The sequence below is a fragment of the Triturus cristatus genome, chromosome 4_1, assembly GCF_964204655.1.
Source record: "Triturus cristatus chromosome 4_1, aTriCri1.1, whole genome shotgun sequence".
Lineage (NCBI taxonomy): Eukaryota > Metazoa > Chordata > Amphibia > Caudata > Salamandridae > Triturus > Triturus cristatus.
In genome coordinates, this window is record NC_140585.1 from 89,675,728 (window position 1) to 89,687,206 (window position 11,479).

At 47.6% G+C, this 11,479-nt stretch overlaps 1 protein-coding gene across 1 annotated transcript in view; it reads right to left on the reverse strand.

Annotated features, from left to right (window-relative positions):
• Nucleotides 1-9,483, reverse strand: part of LOC146839627 (acyl-coenzyme A amino acid N-acyltransferase 2-like) — a 118,053-nt gene extending 108,570 nt beyond the window's left edge. The window contains exon 1 of the mRNA XM_085651712.1: nt 9,332-9,483. The gene's annotated coding sequence lies outside the window, so the exon portion shown is untranslated. The remainder of the gene's footprint in view (nt 1-9,331) is intronic.
• Nucleotides 9,484-11,479: the final 1,996 nt, after the last annotated feature.

Here is an 11,479-nt window from a genome sequence, read left to right on the forward strand (position 1 = left end):
GTGGCCGCAGGCCACCAATTGTGCATGGCTTATAAGAGGTGTGATAAACTATAATATTTTAAACAAAAATAATAAAAGAAAAAATTATCCACACTCACCCCGTGTGCAAATGGTGCCCGAAGGGCACCATTTGTGCATGGCTTATAAAAATTACGAAAAATTAAAATATTACCTTTCAAAACGAAGTGCATCATATGTCCTCCATGTGCGCACGGTGCGCGAAGCGCATCGTGCGTACATGGCCCATCTAGCGTAACGTGGGCACGCGGTGCGCGAACTGCGTTAAGTGGGCGCGCACGCCACGAATGGCGTAAAGTAACTTAGCATTTAAAAAACCGTACAAATTCACTGAAAAAACCATAGGTTTCACACACGTTATAGTTAGGAATTAGCATTTAAAAAACCTTGCAAATTCACTGAAAAAACCATAGGTTTCACACATGTTATAGTTAGCGGAAATTTTACTGATAAAAAACCAGTGAAATTCCCCCGTTATAGTTAGTGCAGGCAACTATAACTCACGCGACCGCAATCTTCTGCTGATGACATATGTGTCTTTATGAAAAAAATATATTTGTAATATATGTATAGCTAAAAATGTATGGAAGAAGACATGGGCAAATAAGTGTCTAAATACAGTATTAGCATCAGCAGAGGATTGCGGTCGCGTGAGTTATAGTTGCCTGCACTAACTATAACGGGGGAATTTCACTGGTTTTTTATCAGTAAAATTTCCGCTAACTATAACGTGTGAAACCTATGGTTTTTTCAGTGAATATATATATACACAATATATATATATATATATATATATACCAATGACATAACATTTATGTTAAAAAACATTCTATTATTATTTAAAACATTAAACTATTTAGAAATTGAGAATTCCAATAGAAGCCCATGGTCTGGTGTGAACATGGGCTTCTATGGAAATTCTCTACGGCATATTATCAAGCCCATTATTGCCTGCTTTAGCGGCAGTTTTCTGCCGATAAAGCGGCGATAATTTTAACGCCGGACCTTGATATTATGCCCCCAAGTTCTTACTTTGTTAGGACCCATTTGGGGTCAACATATGAGAGTACTCTCGAGAACAGATACATTTCCACTTATTCTTTTACAGGGGCTCGCATAATAGCCTTATACTGTCTTGGCACAATATTTGGCTGACACATACTCCCATGCGAAACCTTTTGGGATCCAGATTGTATATACCCGCCTCAGAAACATTTCCATTCTAATCCTGTCATGTCCATTTTCTGAAACCGCTATCCGCATACTCTGTGAGTTTTTCGACAGTGTGCCAAAGAGTTTATTCATTTATTTTTTTCTCCGCAATCACATTTGCCAGCGATTTAGCAGATTGATAACATCTAAAACATATGTATATATATATATGTGTTTGTCTCCTTTAGAGTTTGACTGCAGGGGGTCACTCACAACACCTCGCTATTTCTAGAGACTCAATTTATGAAACTCAGTGAGTGATCTCCCTTTTTACCCAGCACTAATGAGGACTGGATGTTTGAACAGGTGGTTTCCTGGAAGGTGACTTGTGGTCATTTCTATGTGGGCATTCCCTCACATTGAATGACTGAATCCAATTGGAACTGAATCCTTGTATTAAATTTGAACAGCACCTATGAGCGTTCCTTGTGTTGCGTGTTGATTGTTGTTATAACTAAGCATACAAGGGCTAGATACTATCTTACCCTGTAAACCTTCCTTTAGGTTTGTTTTTGGGTGATTGAGTGATTATCCTTTCCCCTGTATTTTCTTATTTCACAGAACATGGACTGTGTGTGGATCAAGATACCTTTGCATTGCTAGGATTAATATTCCACAGATGCCGGAGGTAGGATCGGAGGGGACCTCCTTTTTGGGTCACGAACAGTCCTGATGTATGCCGGAGTGACCTTTTTTGGGCAAACCTTTGACAGCAGAAACATGTCGACACCTTGGCAGTAAGGAGGGGTGAAGGAACATTAATTTTCTCCTTTCATTTCCATCCTGCACGTTTTTAAACCTAGCCAGATGGCCCCGGAATAAAATTGTGAATGGGTACATATCTGAGCTAGAGTTAACCCTCACTGGCTGCACTGTTTCTTCGGCGATCCCAAGAATATAATTGTCTGTATTGTCTTCCCCTCCCTTTTTCTCCACCCCAGGCGTTGGTCTGCGCAGGGGTGTCTTTAGCACACCCGATGATGAAGCATGTCACAATTTTGTGAGTGGCGCACTTTTCTCACAGGGAGCACGTGCCACTATTCTCCGACCTCTTCATACATTTTATATTTTATTTATTTCCCTACTTCTTTCTGTGTGTTTCCAATTTGTCAACAGTCCATATCATGGTAATCAACAATGTTACAGACACTTTGATCAGGAAATTTCTGTACTCTCAAGATCTGACTATGTCCATATTGACTCTTCAGAAATTTGCAAATGTTTCGGAAGGCCCTCCCTGGATCTGTTTGCCTCAAGGACCAACAGTGAACTCATTGGTGATGAAATGGCAGAGGGGTCTACTCTGTTTACTCTCTCTTTCTGTTGATCCAGAAAGGTATCTCCAAGTTCCAACTGGAGTAAGGAGAGCTGATAGTGGTAGTCCCAATTTTGCCAAGGAGGTCTTGGTTTTTCCTTCTGAAATCCCCAGTAATTTGGTCTCTTTGGGTACTTCTGATATTCCCTACTCCTCCCACCAAAGTTTCTTCTCTTCTTTTCAGCTTCAACTCACTCTATCCGTTTGGACGTTGAAATTTCCAATCTTTTACCAAAAAGTGTATCTTTGTCCTTGGTGGAGGTGTGGCAGAGGTTTAAGAGACCTTCCTCTTTGAAATCCTGTCCAAAGCATCAGACGTTTTTTGACACATGATACTTTTCTAATCTGTCTGCACCTGCTTGTAATTCCCTTTCAATGTTACAATTTCTTTTGGATTGTTTTCACTTAAACCTTTCGGTTTCAACACTTTAGTGTTAGAGGTTTGCTATCAAGGCTTTTAGAAAGGGATTTTCGGGAGCCTTTATATCTAAAGTTCTCTCTTAATTCTATGTTTTTTTACAGCTTTGCAATGAGTAGACCTGGAAAGAATCCTATTTTCCCTTCTTGTGACCTTCCTACAGTATGAAAGGCGATGTCATTTCATTCTTTTGGGCCCCTGGAGAGTGTTGACCTGCAGCTTATATCGTTTCACGTCTTCTTCCTAGTTTCCATTCCATCAGCTCATAGGATTGGGGAATTGAAGTCTCTGAGATGCTGCAGTTGTTTTGAAACCTGACCCTACTATTGTTCCTAAGGTCAACTCTACCTTTCATCGTGGATGTAATTTCAGGCTTGTTAGGGGTCGCAGCTGCGACCTCTAACTTGCTCTCTGCTACACCTGCTACTCGCATCTGCGACCCCCTAACCAGCCTCACAGGACGTCATGAGTCTCAAGAAATGATTCTTCCTTCCTTCTTTTTTTCCTGCCCCTGGCAGTGCGGTATCAGTTGTTGAATACACCAGATGTCAAAGGAGCCTTTTTGACTAATGTTGACGGGTCGTAGGAGTACAGACAGACTGACACCTTGTTTGTGACTTGTGGGCATCTGGGAGGGGTACGAAGGCTTCTTCAGTGACTCTCAGCAGACAGATCACGTCTACTGTCCTCTCGGCGTCACAGGGCGTCACTTCAGATCTTCCTGTCCAGGAGGGGTCCGCAAGAAGGATGGCCATTACCTCCGGGAGTTCCAGGGGGTATCGAGTCAAGAAACCTGCTGCGCTAGCCCCTGGGCTCCAGAGCACACTGTCATGAAACATTATCTTCTTAATTCTGTTTCCGGTTCTCCGCCAAATTTGGAAACAGGCATGTGAGTTCAGCATTACACTGGAGGAGTGTGAACCTGTTTTTATTTGTGCATGCATACATTAAAGTTTGTTGTATTGCACTGTTAAGACTCTGTTCTGTTTGGGATGGGTCGTAGACTTCGGCTTTGGTTTACCTCATCTGGTATGACTGGGAGGAGGACAAGGGGCGATGGGGTAGTTGCCCTAGTTACTTACCGCTATTCTTCATTGTCCATCTTGTCCTGGTCACAATCATTACATAGACCCCGCCCCGCCCTCCCTCCTTTCAGTCCTTTAACGATGGGATTGGATGTATAAGGAGGAGCCAGAAGTCCCCGCCCCCTTTAAGGCGGCCGGGTGGGGTGGGTGGGGCTACCTTACAATGTTCCTTCTGCTTGCTTCCTGCTGTGAGATGTCGTCGCCCCATCTGTTATGACTGTGACGAGGACGGGATGGACTACCAGCAAGTAACCGGGGCATCACCCGAGCCAGCGAAGCCTCACACACCATACTCTCCTACATACAGCCTCTTATGTTTGAAATATTTCTGCTGAAAACAAGTTCCTTATCGTGCTGCGCTGCTCCTTGAAGCTAGGTCTGCTCTATACCATATAGAATAAGACCATTCTTGTGTTACTCCTGAGCCTCACATCTCCGTTGCATTTCACCCCGTAGCTCTGGGGGCAGATTTATGTTGCACTTGCGGCACTTTTGCGCCGCCGTTGCGTTACTTTTGTGACGCAGCAGCGGCGCAAATCCTGCGCCATGGTGCAGGGCATTTACAAACGTGACGCATCTCCCAGATGCGTCACGTTGTAAAGCCCTGCGCCACATGTAGGCGTTCCAGGGCAGGTGGGGGCGTTCCGGCGCAGGAACGCCTCCTAAAAGTGGCTGAGTGAAATCTACAAGATTTCACTCAGTCACTTTTAGGCCCATGCTGCGTCAAAACCCTGCGCCTGCTTGAAGCAGGCGTAAGGATTGACGCAGCATTGTACAGATAGGGCCCCCCAGATCATTGCTGGAGCTGCGTCGCGCTTGCGACGCAACTCCAGCAATGCGCCACTTTTCGGCACAGATGCGTCACGCATCTGTGCCGTTTTTACCCCATGGTGCGCCGCATTATAAATGCGGCGCATCCATGGTGGCGCAGCTGTGGCGCATAATAACTGGCGCATCCCTGCTGATATGCAGGGATGCGCCAGTCGTCATAAATCTGCCCCCTGGTGTTTATTCCCGTGGTGCGTTTCATTTCTTTGAGCATGTCTTCCATTCCTTGCTTCAGTGTCTGGTCCTATATTACAACGAATGGGGGCAAAGGTGAAGGCTGCAAACATGTTTAACAGACTGACCTTGAAAGTTAGTACACGCGCACACACGCACGCACGCACGCACACCATTGTAAGAGAGGTGCAGAATCATCTATTGCGTCAGTCTGCAAAGGACACCCTGCTGTGTTGGGCTACCTGGCCTTTTTATGGCACTTGAGACTGCGGCTTGTCCAGGCTCCAGACACACTGCGGCCCAGGCACTAGGGGCAGATGTACAACAATTTGATTCAGGGAATTCTCGATGAAAAAGTTACACAAATTCTGCCCTATTTAACTTTAAAGGGATGTTGCGCCTCTGTTGCTGCCCTGGGACGTCCAAACTAAACAACTTTAACAGTTTCAATCCGTGCAGACTCAATCAGCACAAGTTAAACTCTCTGGTTCAGGGTTCTGATGATCAGCCAAAACGTATTTACAGAAACCTTACATCGTGCACCCTCTCTAGAGTCATCTGTTCCTCAGGGCTTTCTTTTACTTTGAGTCCCCAAACACCTCCAGAGCTGGAAGTGGTGCTCCTGTGCTCGTGCACCCTATCAAGACTTCTCTGCTCCTCAGGACTTTCTCTGCTTTGAGTTCCCAAACACCTCCAGAGCTGGAAGTGGTGCTCCTGTGCTCGTGCACCCTATCAAGACTTCTCTGCTCCTCAGGACTTTCTCTGCTTTGAGTTCCCAAACACCTCCAGAGCTGGAAGTGGTGCTCCTGTGCTCGTGCACCCTATCAAGACTTCTCTGTTCCTCAGGGCTTTCTCTGCTTTGAGTTCCCAAACACCTCCAGAGCTGGAAGTGGTGCTCCTGTGCTCGTGCACCCTATCAAGACTTCTCTGATCCTCAGGACTTTCTCTACTTTGAGTTCCCAAACACCTCCAGGGCTGGAAGTGGTGCTCCTGTGCTCGTGCACCCCATCAAGACTTCCCTGCTCCTCAGGGCTTTCTCTGCTTTGAGTCCCCAAACACCTCCAGGGCTGGAAGTGGTGCTCCTGTGCTCGTGCACCCTATCAAGACTTCTCTGATCCTCAGGACTTTCTCTACTTTGAGTTCCCAAACACCTCCAGGGCTGGAAGTGGTGCTCCTGTGCTCGTGCACCCCATCAAGACTTCCCTGCTCCTCAGGGCTTTCTCTGCTTTGAGTCCCCAAACACCTCCAGGGCTGGAAGTGGTGCTCCTGTGCTCGTGCACCCTATCAAGACTTCTCTGCTCCTCAGGACTTTCTCTACTTTGAGTTCCCAAACACCTCCAGGGCTGGAAGTGGTGCTCCTGTGCTCGTGCACCCTATCAAGACTTCTCTGCTCCTCAGGACTTTCTCTGCTTTGAGTTCCCAAACACCTCCAGAGCTGGAAGTGGTGCTCATGTGCTTGTGCACCACTAACACAACTGTGCGGCATCCAAATAGCTCTCGCAGTGCACCTCCATCATGACCAGTCACGCACCACTATCAACATCCTATCATACCCATGTGGCTCTCACGGTACGCATACATCCTCTGCTGTCATGTTCCACAATCTCACTACTGAGACATCAATCTGGCTCTCACTGTCCTCCTATATCCTGAGCTGTGATTGGCCACTATCTCAGTTCTCCTTTGTCCTGACCTATGATAGACCACTATCTGAGCCCTCCACTGTCTTGACCTGTGATGGAACACTATCTGAGCTCTCCACTGTCCTGACCTGCGATGGGACACTATCTCAGTCCTCCTCTGTCCTGACTTGTGAAGGACCACTATCTCAGCCCTCCTCTGTTTTGACCTGTGATGGACCACTATCTCAGTCCTCCTCTGTCCTGACCTATGATGGAGCACTATCTCAGTCCTACTCTGTCCTCACCTATGCCCTCCTCTGTTCTGACCTGTGATGGACCACTATCTCAGTCCTCCTCTGTCTTGACCTGGGATGGACCACTATCTGAGACCTCATCTGTCCTGACCTATGGTAGACCACTGTCTGAGCCCTCCACTGTCCTGACCTGCGATGGGACACTATCTCAGTCCTCCTCTGTCCTGACCTATGATGGAGCACTATCTCAGTCCTCCTCTGTCCTGACCTGCGATGGGACACTATCTCAGCCCTCCTCTGTTTTGACCTGTGATGGACCACTATCTCAGTCCTCTTCTGTCTTGACCTGGGATGGACCACTATCTGAGACCTCATCTGTCCTGACCTATGGTAGACCACTGTCTGAGCCCTCCACTGTCCTGACCTGTGATGGAACACTATCCCAGTCCTCCTCTGTCCTGACCTGCGATGGGACACTATCTCAGTCCTCCTCTGTCTTGACCTGGGATGGACCACTATCTGAGACCTCATCTGTCCTGACCTATGGTAGACCACTGTCTGAGCCCTCCACTGTCCTGACCTGTGATGGAACACTATCTGAGCCCTCCACTGTCCTGACCTGTGATAGAACACTATCCGAGCCCTCCACTGTCCTGACCTGTGATGGAACACTATCTGAGCCCTCCACTGTCCTGACCTGTGATGGACCACTACCTCAGTCCTCTGTCCTGACCTAAGCTGTACCACTATCTCAGTCCTCCTCTCTCCTGCCCTGTGTTAGGCCACTATCACAGCCCTTCTCTGTCTCTTCTAAGAATTTCAGGCACATTTTGTCTGTTTTCGTTCCCAAAGGTTGTCTATGTCCTTAAAAGATAGGTTTATAGCGCCTACAGGGCGGAGAGCGCCTGGCAGAGAACCCTTCACCACGCCCTGCACGTGCACCGAGAGGGGCAGCGTTCACGCTCTCCCAATACCGAGAGATTCGACGCACTCTCACTATGCACCTCTGCCCTGGCTGGCGGTGGGCACTAGCATTAGTGCCCAGCGATGCCCTCTGAGCTGTCTCAATGCACACACCTGTCGCTGTAAACGCCTCTGATGCTTGAAGGGTGACGCACCCAGACAGTACTTGTGACTGGATTTAAATGGAATCACATCCTTCTTTGAAGGTGGAACATCTCAGGGCTAATGCACCTACTGCAGAGATCTGTATAACTAACTGCTTCGAGTCCTTAGCGGGCTGGCTCGTCATGTCATGCTTCTATGGTGGATACAATCGGTAGCTTTAAGTTGGGAAACATCAACAACGTGCACTGATTCCATAGAGGTAGTTCAGTTTAAATTACCATTCACAAATTCTGTCAAATATAAGGAACTCTCTATACGGGATTAAAAACTAGAACAGCTTCGGTGATGCCTGGGGGGTCCTGGGGTTGATCAGATAAGAACTCTGAACCCCCCGGTCGGATGGTCTGTACCCGACATAGCACAAATGCACTCATTCCAGTCCATGTGTCAGCTCAGCAGGTTCAGCTCCTGCTGCAGGCATCTGCTTGGTAATTATTCGCTAACTCTCAGTTATATTGCCCCATTGAGTTACCCTGCCTGCTTCTGAGGTCTGCGTGTACCCTCACGTCCCAGGTAGCTCAGTGGGTTGCATGCTGGGTGATGAGATGTATATGTCAAAACTCAATCACGTTTCCTTGCAATGTTGCATCCTGCTACTCTGTAGCGCATAAGTGTCTCTGGACTGGGGAACAGGTACGCACGAACCAGCTGGGTTTTGTTTAAAAATGGGACAGGTATACACAATAAACATGAAGGTGTCAACCATCACTCTCAAAATGTATGCATGTTTACCTAAACAACAGAGACGTATAGACTGAAGCATGCAATGCATTTACTATCCTTCCCCAGTCAAGCAACTAGAATTTCGTTTCTCGGCTCACTTCTCGCCACCAAAACGTCAGAATAATGAAAACTAGAATGCTTGTGTTTCCTCTTCTATCAACCGCATAAAGTACAGCGGGTCACGTGACCCCTTCGCACATTCTTCGGGGACTCAGTAATTACTAGCTGATCATAAAAACATAAAAAATGAAAGCATCTTCCAGTCTTAGGGCAGAAAGGTAGAGGTCTCCTTTTTAATAACATTAAGCGTTCTCAGGGGAAGTTTTTATTGGGTCACAAGGAGTAAATGCCTATAAAGACATCCTTTGTAGATCTCCCCTGCTGGAGAGAGAGGTGAAAAGGAGGGGAGAAGGGGGACACCTCGATAAATAAGGGGGATATTACCCTGCTCTGTCTCCTTGAGTGACTCCCCTCTCCGCCCCCCCCCCCCCCGAGTCTGATCCCAACAAGGAGCAATCTATTAAAACCAGGGAGCTTCCCCGAAGCACCTGTACCTTGTGTCCGGGCCTCGCGGGAGCCGGTGGTCCGTCTGCCGCAGCTGCTGTGAGTGCCAGAGAGCCGGAGAGCCGCGGCACGACGGTACCACCCTCTGACCAAAGTCTGCGAGCGGCGTCACCGACACAGGGGCTCAGTTCATGGAAAGAGTAACTGACATACGTAATGACCTGCGCCAGGACTGTCTCACGTGAACCCCCCCCCTCCCCCCCCCCCGCGGGACAAGCTTCACAGATTTCTTTTACTAGTTACTGATTACGTAGCACAGACGGTTGCGAGGTTTAGGTATTTATTGCTGAACGTTTAGCGGTCTGTCGCAACCCGACTTACACCGGGTGAGGTTGGGGGAGCAGGCTGGACCCCCTCCACAAGACTCGAGAGTTCTTCCCGCAGAAGAAAGCGTAGGAAAAAGGGAACAAATGATGAATCTTCCAGCAGGCAGGAGTGAAGTATGACGACACTTGAATGACGTGCCCCCATGACAACGCTGACGACATTGATCAAAATCGCATTTTTGAACATATTATCAAAAATGCCATGTCGGGAATTCAATCAAATTGGATTTGCAATATGGCATGCCCCACTATCAAAATGATTGTATTTGAATTGTTGCTTGTGGAGCGCCGAGTTCACCCCAGGGGGGCTCTTGGTGAGAGCAGAACAGCTAAACATCTAAAAACCTGACAAAAAAGATCAACAAAGAGGAGACACAGAAGACGACCATCCAGAGTACAAGAAAACAACCCTAGCTTTCCGTAAAGCAAAATGATCCTGGATGGTCCGAGGCGCATCTCTTACATCTCCCAGAGGTCAGGGCCTTCATCCCGACCCTTGAGCGGGATCCCAACCCCTGGTCCTTAAAACAAACAGGGCCCGATTCACAGAACTAACTTAAGACATACTACCATTTTGGTATTCACAGAAGGCACTTACTCATTTTGGTATTCACAGAAGGCACTTACTCATCAATGGTATTCACAGAAAGCACTTACTCATCAATGAGTAAGTGCCTTCTGTGAATACCAAAATGAGTAAGTGCCTTCTGTGAATACCAAAATGGTAGTAAGTTTAGGATTTTGTCTTAAGTTAGCTCTGTGAATCGGGCCCACAATGTGTAGAAGCTAGAGGGAGCTCGAGCGCAGAAGTCTGGGTTTGTTATGCAGAAATATACATACCAATGAAAAAGAGCCCTCAAGATATTAGCAGAACTAGTGCATTAGGCAGAAGGTCTTGAAAGGGACCTGTAGGAGAGTAGGATCTGCCTCTTATGGTTACCCCCACTTTTTGCTGATGTTTCACTGTTTTTCGACCTTAGTCTGGCTGGGGCCTTGCTATTCAGGACCCCAGTCTAGCTGCTTCCTCTCTAAACTGATTCCATGTACTCTAGGTACATAACAGATTGGATCCTGAGGTGCCCTTATAAGTCCCTAGTATATGGTATACCATGTACCCAGGGCATAGGTACCCCAGGGGCCTAACGGGCTGAAGCATGTTTGATGCCACCCCTGGGAAGCCCTCCAAAATGACACCACAGGTCTGCTACTGCAGCCTAGGTAAGGTGGTGCATGCACCCCTTACAGAGATATAGGTTCACTATATCTCACCTATCACTGCACATAGAAACCTATCAGTCACCCCTATGGCAGGCCTTACCAATCCTGAAGGCAGGGTGCTTGGTTATATGTGAGAGTGTGCCCAGGCATGAGCTAAACCCCTCTGAGCGTTCGGAATCTATCCTCCGGGTTTGTCAGTAGTGCAGCCTGACCATTTAGTCTTAAGTGAATTATAGCTAAACGGTAAATGCTAACTTTGGACTGGCTGCATGGAAACATGTCGTGTTTGGTGTCAAACACCTTGGAATCATACCCCCACACCAGTAACTGGTGTGGGAGTATGATCCCACCCTTCTAGAGGGAGAGACATGACAGCACCGGTATACCCGGTACCAGTTTAAACGAGCCCTGGCATCACAAAATGGATGCTGCAGCCACAGCCACGAGTCTGGCCTCCTGCTGCTAACCGAAACTCCGGCAGGGGAGGCCTGGACAATAGGTTTCCTGTCACAGGGAGGTGTAACCACCTCCCAGACAGGCTTTAGTGTATTAGGGCTGGGTGGGAGCATTCCAAGAGTGCTTTGAAGTCTGCAC